Here is a 12,193-nt window from a genome sequence, read left to right as displayed (position 1 = left end):
CAGAAGTCACAAAAGATATATTTCGCGTCAACTCCCAATAAATAAGGCATTTCAGAGGCCATAAAAGATATATTTCGTGTCATCTCCCAATAAATAAGGCATTTCAGAGGCCATAAAAGATATATTTCGTGTCATCTCCCAATAAATAAGGCATTTCAGAGGCCATAAAAGATATATTTCGCGTCATCTCCCAATAAATAAGGCATTTCAGAGGCCATAAAAGATATATTTCGCGTCATCTCCCAGTAAATAACGCATTTCATAAGCCACAAAAAATGTTTCCCGTCATCTCCCAGTAAATAACGCATTTTATAAGCCACAAAAAATATATTTCGCGTCATCTCCCAGTAAATAACGCATTTCATAAGCCACAAAAAATATGTTTCGCGTCATCTCCCAGTAAATAACGCATTCATAAGCCACAAAAAATATATTTCGCTGTCATCTCCCCATAAACAAAGCATTTCAAAACCGACAGAGATGCATTTCACGTCATCTCCCAATAAATAAGGCATTTCAGAAGCCACAAAAGATATATTTCGCGTCATCTCCCAACAAACAAAGCACTTCTAAACCCACAGAAGATTCATTTCGCGTCTCCTGAAGGCGCCCTTATGGAGCACCTGGAAACGTAAGGGCGTCCCACTGCCGAAAGAGGACCTAAAGACGAACTTGCTACGTAGAGATTCGTTCTTCGTCTCCAAAGATGACCAGAGAAAGGATTTACGAGTTCTCGGTCTCTCTCTTTTTCTTCGTTCAAGAGTGACCTTCTGCGCCGCCCTCGACGGCAGGAGTTCTGCATGTACTGCAACTTATTCGCACGACCTTGGTTCCAAACGTAAGGGGATTGGTTCTCTCGTGGTTCAATCTACAGTCGCCTGTTACACGAAGAAGTTGTGAGGATGATGGTTCGTGTGAGGTGAAGAGAAGGGGTCAGCTGACTGACGACTGAGGGTACACAAATACTAATTGTAAGTACCCACATGCAGTGAATCAATAAATATATAAATAATATATTCATTCGTATATACATATGGATATATAAACTGCGTGTGGATATCAACAGTTCTTTTATTATAATAGGTACTAATCCATATGTACATACATAATTGAAATGCAAATATAATGCAGATGCAGTTAGCTGCAGTTGCAACGATGAAAGGCTGCTGGGACCTCAAAAAAAAAAAAAAAACGAAGAAAAAGGCCTTAAATACGACTGCAGGATTCGTCTTAATGGCCAGAGATGAGTTTGTAGTGCGTGCAAGGTGAATGCAATCTGCTCTTTAGATCTAATGGAGAAATGTGTAATTATATATATATATATATATATATATATATTGCTACGTCTATAGAACGCCTCGCCTTCCCAGCAGAGTTTTAGTTATATTTAATTATAAAAGTAGCAGCCATGCCTTCTCCTGAAGCGACTGTTGTTGGGAGAGTGGGTATGTCGTAGGAATGATATTTCCGGTCTGACGGAAGCTTAGGGTAAGAGAGGCAAGTCACAAGAGTAGCTAGGCTTCGAGATGGATTTTAGGGACTTCTACAATAAGACCTATTTTCCTTCCCAATTTGCTGGCGTTGTGTTTACCACCTTTCAGGCAATGCTCGAGGCGGTTTTTGGAAGCCCCCCCCCCCCCCCGTTTTTGGATTCGAAAACAACCAGTATCGATCTCAGTCGGCTGCGAGACGTGATCTCGGACAGAGGTCAAATGGCCAGCCTCCCAAAATTAGGCCTACCCACGACGTACTGGTGGGACACGAACCCAGACCTGAACAGAGGTCAGGTTTTGGCCGCATTCTTCTACAAGGATACACAGAATATTGCATAAAGGTACGTCTGAAAGTGTAAACTTCACCCAGTCACCTTTTACTACCATACGACTCTTGCTAAATTCATTTTCAATTCTCATTTTTACCCCTTCTACATCAGAAGCCCTTTGTCCTCATCGGGCCACGTGCTCCCCTTTGTGACTTGTTAAAGACCAAGTTTTCGTGCATACCTCAGTGAACCATTCGAGTTTACCTTCCCCAATGTTAGAGAATTAATCAGCCTTAATCAAAGCAAGAAGTCATTTTTCCTTTTATCTCGTTTAATCTGGGATTCTTTTCCAGATTCCATGAGTCACGTGCCGTCTCTCTGCCGCAAGTGTGCATTAACCCAAGTGAATGAAAATCAGCTTGAATTGAATGAGACTATAAGCCCCAACGTGGGGGCCAATATCATTTAACTTTTCTCCAGGCCAGCACGGCCTTTTAGTAAATAAATAAATAGTTTTAAAGTAACGAGCTGAGTTTTCTGGCGACCTTCCCTCTAAAGAAAGTAATAATAACTATCAGTTTACGGTAAGTTAAAGCAATTCCCTCTTGAAATCCCTAAATTACTTCCGTTTACGTATCTAGCCTCTCACAAGGCCCTATATACGTAACATTGTCGACCTCGCCGAGGATCGAATCCGGGCTTGCTTAAAAAAGCTTGTAAATCGCGTTATCCGTTGTAAAACGTAAACTGTAAATTATTTTACAAAAAGTAAATCAAGCACACTTGCAGGGAAAGAAGACACACGACTCACGGTAAGGTATTCATTCATTAATATGATTATTCTATAAACCAATGTTAGCTTAAGGTACGTTTAAGTATTTTTATTGTAGAAGTGTTTAAAAGAGCGTAGGTAGAAATCTTATTATTGTAACGGCGAACGCGCCAGAGCTTTATTTTAGCGGCGAGCAAACAATTTGCCCCGCGAATTCTCTGTTACTTTGTGCTGTCCTCGTCGGACGAGACAGAGCACGTGTGTAGAATAGATGCCAGAAAGAACCAGATCAAAACTAGGAAGTGCTTTGCCAGGGTTTATTGCTGTGTTTGAAAGCCTAGCTAGTTAGGAGTGTTTTACTAATAGTTACGGCAAAAGAAGTGTACAATTCTTTTGTCTGTGATATGTTAGGGAATCCATTTTTAACTTAGTTTTCATTCCAAGTGTTGGTAACCGCTACCTCTCAGCTTGAATTCAGCTTAGAGCTCTCTCGCGCCTGCGCGGTCTCAACCAACCTTCGTCTCATTCACAGCGGCAGCCATGTTTGTTTCCTCTTTCAACATATCTAAACAATTTAAGCAAAGTAACGTAAGTCACGAAGTTTTAACGTAAATAATATCAATGTCTGTACTAGTATCTATCGTTCTGCCAGAGAAATTAACGTAATTCGCCTTGAATAAGAAAGTAGAATTTTGTGTTGTAAATTGCCTTCGCATTTACAGAGAATCAGCTGTTTTGAACGACATGCTGCGCGCTAGCAGCGCTACCCAGCTCCTTCACGTGTTTCACCTCGCATCGCTCACTCGCGCGCTGAGCGAAAATTTCATTTCACTTCGCACTTAACGTAGCCTCATTCACAATTGTTTGCTAAACATCGTTTTAAATCCTTACCGTCATTTCACTGTTCACAGGGACCTAGTAATCTACATAAAGTTAACGTAAATCTCAAGTAGAGTAAATCACAAGAATGTTAACGTAAAACGCGTCTTTGTAAAATTCATATTGAAAAACGCAAATCATTTCATAAGCGCAAGCCGCTAACATTAACGTAAAAATCGTTCACCCACGAGCGCGTTATCATTTTCATAAAACGTTATCCAAAAGCAATTCTTTCATTAAAAAACGTTAACGTAAGTAAATCATTTAACGCAAGTTGCGTCATATTAAACTAACATTAGTAGTTCAATTCAAATATAAGGGAGTTCATTCATATATCATTTTTCACCCTACTCCGAGACGAGAGAGAGAGAGAGAGAGAGAGAGAGAGAGAGAGAAAAAACCAGAACACAGTATTCACGAAGCCAAGAGTACTACATCTTACCATTAATTATAGCATGCAGAATTAACATTATTTTAGTCTCTTGTGTCTTTCATTTACACAGCGTGATACGTACGCGCCTGTGTCCATTGCAGTTTGCAAGCATTTATTTATTTCATTACCGAGTACTTCAGCGAGGGACTGAGCATCCGAAAAACCTTAAAAACCATTACTGTCGTTGCCCGAGTGGTCTTTTTCATTTTCTTTATCACGAAAGACTTGCGTATACCGCAAGCACAATTCGCACAGTGTGCCACGCAAATTCATTACTTCCAGACAGGGAAGTCGTTACCAGTTTAGGACTGGCCACCACCAGTGCACGTCAGGTCTTACCATTTCACAGTGCCACTAATTCTTGACACTGTCCCATCGACTGGCTGCTGAAGTACTCCCACCTTTTACTTTCTCTCCTCCACTATTACACTCTGCCATGAGCAGTGCCATTTCACTTCAGTATATTTAAGTATACTGCATGTAGTGCCCGGGACACACCAGCACGATACCAGTGCTCCAAGGAACGCCTCCATAAATGCCATTGCACCTGTACAGGCCGTTACAGGTAGCCATTAAACCTGCGTGTCCGTCCTTACGGAACGCCCAATTCATTAATGTCCGTGTACAAGGGTCAAGTGATCCTTGCGGAACACTCAACAACAACGAACCTCCCAGAAGTGCCGCAATACCAGCCCTAAGTGCTGACAAACCTGCGTGTCCGTCCTTACGGAACGCCCAATTCATTAATGTCGTGTACGAGGATCAGTGATCTTTCGGACCATCCTAAGGGAACGCCTCCCCAAAGTGCCGCAATACCAGCACTACTAGTGCTGCCCAAGGAACGCCTCCTCATAAGTGCCGCGCACCTGTACAGACGTACAGGTAGCCCTATACCTGCGTGTCCGTCCTACGGAACGCTCATTCATTATAGAGTATCCGCCATTTGGATCATTGAACCAAGGAACGCCTCCTCATAAGTGCCGTGCACCTGTATTGGACCTACAGGTAGCCCATTCCAACGTCTCCCAAGTTGGGAACGCCCGTAAGTGTGACGTGCGCCGCACACTTCATTCGATTTTTCCACCTCATCAGAAGGTGCCAGTCACAAAGTGCCACCGAGCACCCAGTCTTTTCACTTTTCATTACACGTCGCAGAACACATTTCCAAGTGAGTGCTACTTTCCACAGTAGGCACTCCCATTCCATTCAATACCCTTTCCTGGCCTTTATTATCATTTTCATCAGAGCCTCTACTGCAGCCTAAGGGAAATGTCTTCCCCTGCTTCCCGCGACTTCTTTGCCAGAGAGCTAGAGAAGCTCGGAGCCCTCATAACTCTGGGCAAGGAGGCTGGTTACACTGGACCAGCACTTGACCAGTGGATAAAGACGCAGCAGGCTGCCGCACGCCTGCAAGAAAAGAAAGTAAGAGAAAACCAGAGACAAGCCAGAGAAGCAGAAAGGAAGGCAAGGGAAGAGGAGCGAAAGCATGAGCTCGCTCTCAAGGAGAAGGAACTCGAAATCAAGCGGGAGAAGGCCCGTAAGGAGAGTATCTTAGCTCCAGCCACTCTGCCAGCTTCCAGGCCCTGGCCACCCACTGTCTCCCTTAGTCCCGCCGTCTCTGGTCAGCCTGACATCCTCTATTTGTGAGCCTGGTCCTGATCCAGTGCCAGAGATAGAAATTCCTGCTGCATCCTGCCAGCTTTTACCTTTTTACCGCCTACCTCCTCCCTTTTGGAAGAGGTAAGCCCACCAGTTAACCCCGAAATTGCTTCCGAGGGTGATTCAACGGAGGTTTCCCTTAACCTCCCCACGTCACATCACTGCCAGAGAGGACTCTTCACCTGTGCCAGAGCACACTGCCAGCCTTGGTGACTCCGCAGATTCGCAACCTGTGGGGCCATCTCGGCCTTATCATCCAGTGCCACGGAAGAGGTTCTGGAACACGTTCTGCCGAGACTGTGGCCGCAAGGGTCACATGTCTGCCAACTACGGAGGGTGCGCGAACCACAATATTCCGGCCATCGCAATGGCCGTCACCAATCCTTCTTCACTAGGACCCCCAGCTAAGGGCCCTATAACAGTCGCACCCCTCCAAAGCCATTATCCGCCAAGCCACGTCAGAGCCTACGACGACTCTGGCGCTCAAATCTCCCTAATACGGGAAGATCGAATCCCCCGAGGGGCTAACGTCGATAGACGTCATTTAATAACCATTGATTAAGTATCAACCATATTAAGATGATCCTTCCGACCATCCAATTGAGGGTCACCAGACCTCTACTTCTCCAGAGTTTGTACCCTTGCAGTTGCAAGCTACATTCCAGGAGGTTACGACCTCCTCCTAGGGCAAGACATGAAGTCTCCCTCGCATTCCAAAACCAAAAAGCCTAGGGGTCCCTAACCCCACAACAAATCACTCCAAAGCAAGGAGTCATCGAAATTCTACTTCCTCTAGAAGTATGTCCACCAACAGTCTCCCCCGTTACCAAGGAGGGAGATTGACCATTCGCAGTTCCGTTGCAAAACCTGTAACGTAATAGGGCACTACTAATTGGCCTAGGTGCCCTAGCAAACTACCAGCAGCGGACACTGTCCATTTTCCACAAGGCCTAGCCTTCAACAAGAGACAGGAGCCTCTCTCCATTTCCAAGGGCACGCTGAGAGGTATTGCACCTCCGGTACCCGCCACAGGTCCAGTCGACCTCAACTCTCTGCCAGTACCACTTGGCAGCACTGAGCAGTGCCAAGCTCCGTCCAGCCTGGACGTAGAGCCACCACCGAACTTGACCTCTGCGCCTGGCCCCGAGCTAGCGCCGGCGCCTAACCTAACCAAGGATCCTCCTACAGGAGATCTTCCAACAGGCATGGAGCTTACCGCAGCCCATGGCCAATCAAAGTCCCATGAGTCTTCTCACCCTCACCACTGTCGCCCGAGGATGAACCTCCGGCAGACCTAACCTTCATACCTCCTCTGGAAAACCAGGAACTGCCCGACCAGGAGTCAGCCTGGAGTTTTCCCCTTACGACGGCTGTCGCAGCAGCCGGAGTGAGGGCCTCCCCTGCAGTAGGTTGCCACCTCTACGACGGTTGCTGCAGATAACCGCAGATACCGAAGTAGGTGTTCTCCTGCAATCCCTCAGGCTACCACTGCCTCTGCTCTGCCGGCGTTTCTGGCCTTTCCCCAGAGTCGGTGCCTCCGTCTACTCCTAGGACTGGTATAGCCAGGTCCTGGAGGAATAAGAAGAAGAAGAAGAAGGGACGTAACCAATCATTAACAAACTAACACAAAAGAGCCACATGCTCTCCTTGACACCTGTGCCCGAGGTACAGTGTCGCATTCATTTGCAGAATGATCCTGGCACCTACCAGAGAAGGTAGCCAGCCTGATCTCTGCCAGTAGCACTAACCCTCTAACCCCTAGCCATTGTAATACTAACCCTCACTTAAATATAATTACCTCATTGCATTTCCCTCCTGGTAAATTAACCACTCATCATCCCACGCATCATTACCTCTCATTATGTATTTTAACAGTTCCGTCGCTGAACTACTGCTGTGCGTACCACACTCTGGAATGATTGCGTCTTCATTTAACTGTATTGAGTAGATTAGGCTAATGATTTAGTACCAGGGCATTAGGTTAGTAGCACGTAGAATTTGCAAGTAACCTTATCTAGGGTAGAGTAGACTGTCGTCACAGACAACCCGTAGTTATTACTTAGGCTAGATTACATCACTACAGTTAAGTTAGTACACTTAGCATCTTTGCCCCTAAGTTAGGTAGGCCATTGTAGTCAGCCGTATCAATGCTCAAAAAACTTCAAGTTAAGAGTAGGAGAACTGGTAGTCGAGGCGATCAACTTATTTAAGCCAAGACTTTCACGCCCGAAAGGAGTGAATGCCTTCTTAACAGGGGGAGCTGCTACGTCTATAGAACGCCTCACCTTCCCAGCAGAGTTTTAGTTATATTTAATTATAAAAGTAGCAGCCATGCCTTCTCCTGAAGCGACTGTTGTTGTTGGGAGAGTGGGTATGTCGTAGGAATGATATTTCCGGTCTGACGGAAGCTTAGGGTAAGAGAGGCAAGTCACAAGAGTAGCTAGGCTTCGAGATGGATTTAAGGACTTCTACAATAAGACCTATTTTCCTTCCCAATTTGCTGGCGTTGTGTTTACCACCTTTCAGGCAATGCTCGAGGCGGTTTTTTGGAAGCCCCGTGATTCGAAAACAACCAGTATCGATCTCAGTCGGCTGCGAGACGTGATCTCGGACAGAGGTCAAATGGCCAGCCTCCCAAAATTAGGCCTACCCACGATGTACTGGTGGACACGAACCCCAGACCTGAACAGAGGTCAGGCCGCATTCTTCTACAAGGATACACAGAATATTGCATAAAGGTACGTCTGAAAGTGTAAACTTCAACCCAGCACCTTTTACTACCATACGACTCTTGCTAAATTCATTTTCAATTCTCATTTTACCCCTTCTACATCAGAAGCCCTTTGTCCTCATCGGGCCACGTGCTCCCCTTTGTGACTTGTTAAAGACCAAGTTTTCGTGCATACCTCAGTGAACCATTCGAGTTTACCTTCCCCAATGTTAGAGAATAATCAGCCTTAATCAAAGCAAGAAGTCATTTTTCCTTTTATCTCGTTTAATCTGGGATTCTTTTCCAGATTCCATGAGTCACGTGCCGTCTCTCTGCCGCAAGTGTGCATTAACCCAATGTGAATGAAAATCAGCTTGAATTGAATGAGACTATAAGCCCCAACGTGGGGGCCAATATCATTTAACTTTTCTCCAGGCCAGTACGGGCCTTTAGTAAATAAATAGTTTAAAGTAACGAGCTGAGTTTTCTGGCGACCTTCCCTCTAAAGAAAGTAATAATAACTATCAGTTTACGGTAAGTTAAAGCAATTCCCTCTTGAAATCCCTAAATTACTTCCGTTTACGTATCTAGCCTCTCACAAGGCCCTATATACGTAACAATATATATACATATATATATAAAATGTTTGTGAATGTATTTGCTGTTCATTTTCATCGTAGGTGTTAGTATCCATACGTAAATACACATACACACATTTGATATATATGATATATATATATAGATACTATATATATATATATATATATATATATATATATATATATATATGTATATATCTATATATATATAATTATATATATGTTATTTATATTAATAATATATCTATTATATATCTATCTGTATCTATATATATTATAATTATCTATATATATATATACAACACACACACCCACACACACCACACAACCCACACACCACCACCAACACATAATATATATTATATATTATATATATATATATATATATATACGAATATAATTATAGATTATACATATAAATTCAGGAAAGCCGAAGACACATGGATGTTTTAAAAAGAAGATTTGTTTATAAAGATACGTTTCGCACATGAAGGTTGGTGTAACAGCTGTTGTTTTTACTTTGCTTCTTTTTTGCTTCTTTTTTTTTTTTGGTCTTTTAGTGTTTTGTAATTATCATTCTAAGAATCCAGTATATTTTTAGTATTTTTAATGCTTCTTAATAAATAAAATCTTTTAAAACATCCATGTGCCTTTGGTTTCCTGAATTTATATATATATCATATATATTAGTAATATAAGTAATATATATATATACACACACATTATAATATAATATATAATATATATATATAATATATAAATATATATAATAATATATTATATATATATATATATATATATAATATGTGTGTGTATTTATGTATGGATGTAACACCTACGTTGACAAAATGAACAGCAAATACAGTCCACAAACATTAATTAATTAATATATATATATATATATATAAATATATATATATATTATATATATATATGTATATATATATATATATATATATATATATATATATATATATATATATATATATAATATATATATATATATATATATAATTACACATTTCTCCATTAGATCTAACGAGCAGATTGCATTCACCTTGCACGCACTACAAACTCATCTCTGGCCATTAAGACGAATCCTGCAGTCGCATTTAAGGCCTTTTTAACTTTTTTTTTTGGGAGGTCCAGCAGCCTTTCATCCTTGCAACTGCAGCTAACTGCATCTGCATTATAATTGCATTTCACTGGGACCTGAATTCTGGCTCCGCTGAAATAATCTCAGGTTTCTGGCTCGTCTTTTCAAATCGTCCAAAACCATTTCGTCAGAAGAGCTTCACTAATTAGCAATTGAGATTTTCTTTTATTAAAGTTTTTTTTTTTTTTCAATGTCAGTGTATGAAGCCTTTCGTTTCAGTCAGTTTCAAAATTTTCGAAATGATTTTTTTTTTTCTTTTTATTTTGGCTGTTCAAAATCGATGAGGCCAATTCGTTTCTCGTGGAAAGAATCCTATTTACAAATTTTTCCCCTAACTTTTTTTCGTGAGCCAGGAAATATGACCTTTTCCAAGACTCAGTTCAATAGGACGAGGTTTCATGACCTTTTCCATTTCTACGTCAATATTCTCTTTTAATATACAGTTGCTATTTGGTCTGGCTAAGATTTAATGGCAATTGTATATATATATATATATATATATATATATATATATATATATATATATATATATATATATATATATATATATATGTGTGTGTGTGTGTGTTTGTGTATATAGAATCTACTGGTCACTTCTTACCAGATGCATATGTAGTATTTATAAACGCTTATCACTAAGAATCAAATTAAGAAAATATTATTCGATCTCGGGTCCGGGTATCAGAACGAAGTAACGATAATCACCTTTGGTTCGTAGCGATGGGTTGTGAACCCCTTGGGAGGGGAAATTCATCCTAAAAGGCTGGTGAGCCACAGATAATCACAAATGCCAAAGAAGACCATATAATGATGTCATATGCTGTGGTGTGGATACTGAGATGCCTTACAAGTTAAAAGGCATTGGCAAATACAGTTAATCGTTTGCCTGTTTACGTTCACCTGCTTATATTTATCCTAAACGTGGGTCAATGGCTCTGAACGGCGGCACCAATCAGCAGTAAATGTGCCTGACTGTCTAACTCCTCAGTTCTAGAGGTCTATTAATTATTCATCACACCGTTGGACAGCGGACCAGCCTCCCAGAGGAAGTCACGTAATTGAAACTTCAGAAAATCAAAAGATGCAATGCATCACTACGCTAATAAAAAGTCTCCTTTTATTTCAATAATTCACTTACATTTTTACTTATCTATTTATTCATTTATTGATTTATCTGTTTTTTTAATAAGTGATCTCTATTTTCTGTTAGATTCTTTAGAAACACGAATTTCGCGTCAGTGGCTCCATTATTTAATTTCAATAATTCACTTACACTTTTATTTATCTATTTATTAATTTGTTGATTTATCTGTTTTTTTAATAAGTGATCTCAAGTTTCTATTACATTCTTTGGAAGCACGAATTTCGCATCAATGGATTGTTCCATATGAATAGGGTTCATCTAAATAAGAATAAGAATTAGGTCACACTCTGAAGGCCTCGATGGCTCCACGGATCCGGAAACACATTTCACCATATCTGACTTCGCCAGCCTTAATGGTTATTCGATCTGTAAGGAGAGCAATACGTACGAGTAATCCCAGGTTCATGCAATCGCTCTCTCTCTCTCCGGTTATATTGGGTGAATTATATCATTGTTATTGAAGCTAAGGCGTTGTGGCCATCGCTCGATAACGGACGAGGATATTTAGGGATGCGATTTGGCTCTAAACTGAAGGATCTTCGCAGGGAATGCGTGATCCTCACAAATGATCCTCCTACAATCGACAACCAGCTAACTAACTTCCCTTCCGCGATTTCGAAATAACTATGCCTGTCAGGTGAGTTGGCGTGAGTGTTCACGTTGCGGAGTGTTTCAGGTATACTGTTCAGTTACACCTTTATCACAAATAGCACCTGAGAGGGTGTTAAGATACATAAATGACCCTGCTTTATTTCTCACGAAGGCAAGAGTACGCTATATGGCAATATCATTTTGCAAGCGCCTCACCATCTTAACCGAGTACCAATTTTCACGACATACCTCTTGCATTTCCCTAACGACTCTGGTGCCTTTATGATTTGGTGGTCAACCAGATACTGATCAACTGAAAAGCTGGTAAATTTTGACGATAAAACGGCAAGCAAGTCAAAAATTAAGCATAAAAATTTTCATCTATGATTAAATCCTAAACTTGGACGCACGTGACGTCGAGCTATAGTAGATTCACATCAACCTTGCATTTGATGTCTTGGCCAGTCCCTTACGGCGCTCCTTATTGG

This window comes from Macrobrachium nipponense, chromosome 37 (assembly GCF_015104395.2).
Source record: "Macrobrachium nipponense isolate FS-2020 chromosome 37, ASM1510439v2, whole genome shotgun sequence".
Classification (NCBI taxonomy): Eukaryota; Metazoa; Arthropoda; class Malacostraca; order Decapoda; family Palaemonidae; genus Macrobrachium; species Macrobrachium nipponense.
Note: the sequence above shows the minus strand (reverse complement) of the source record.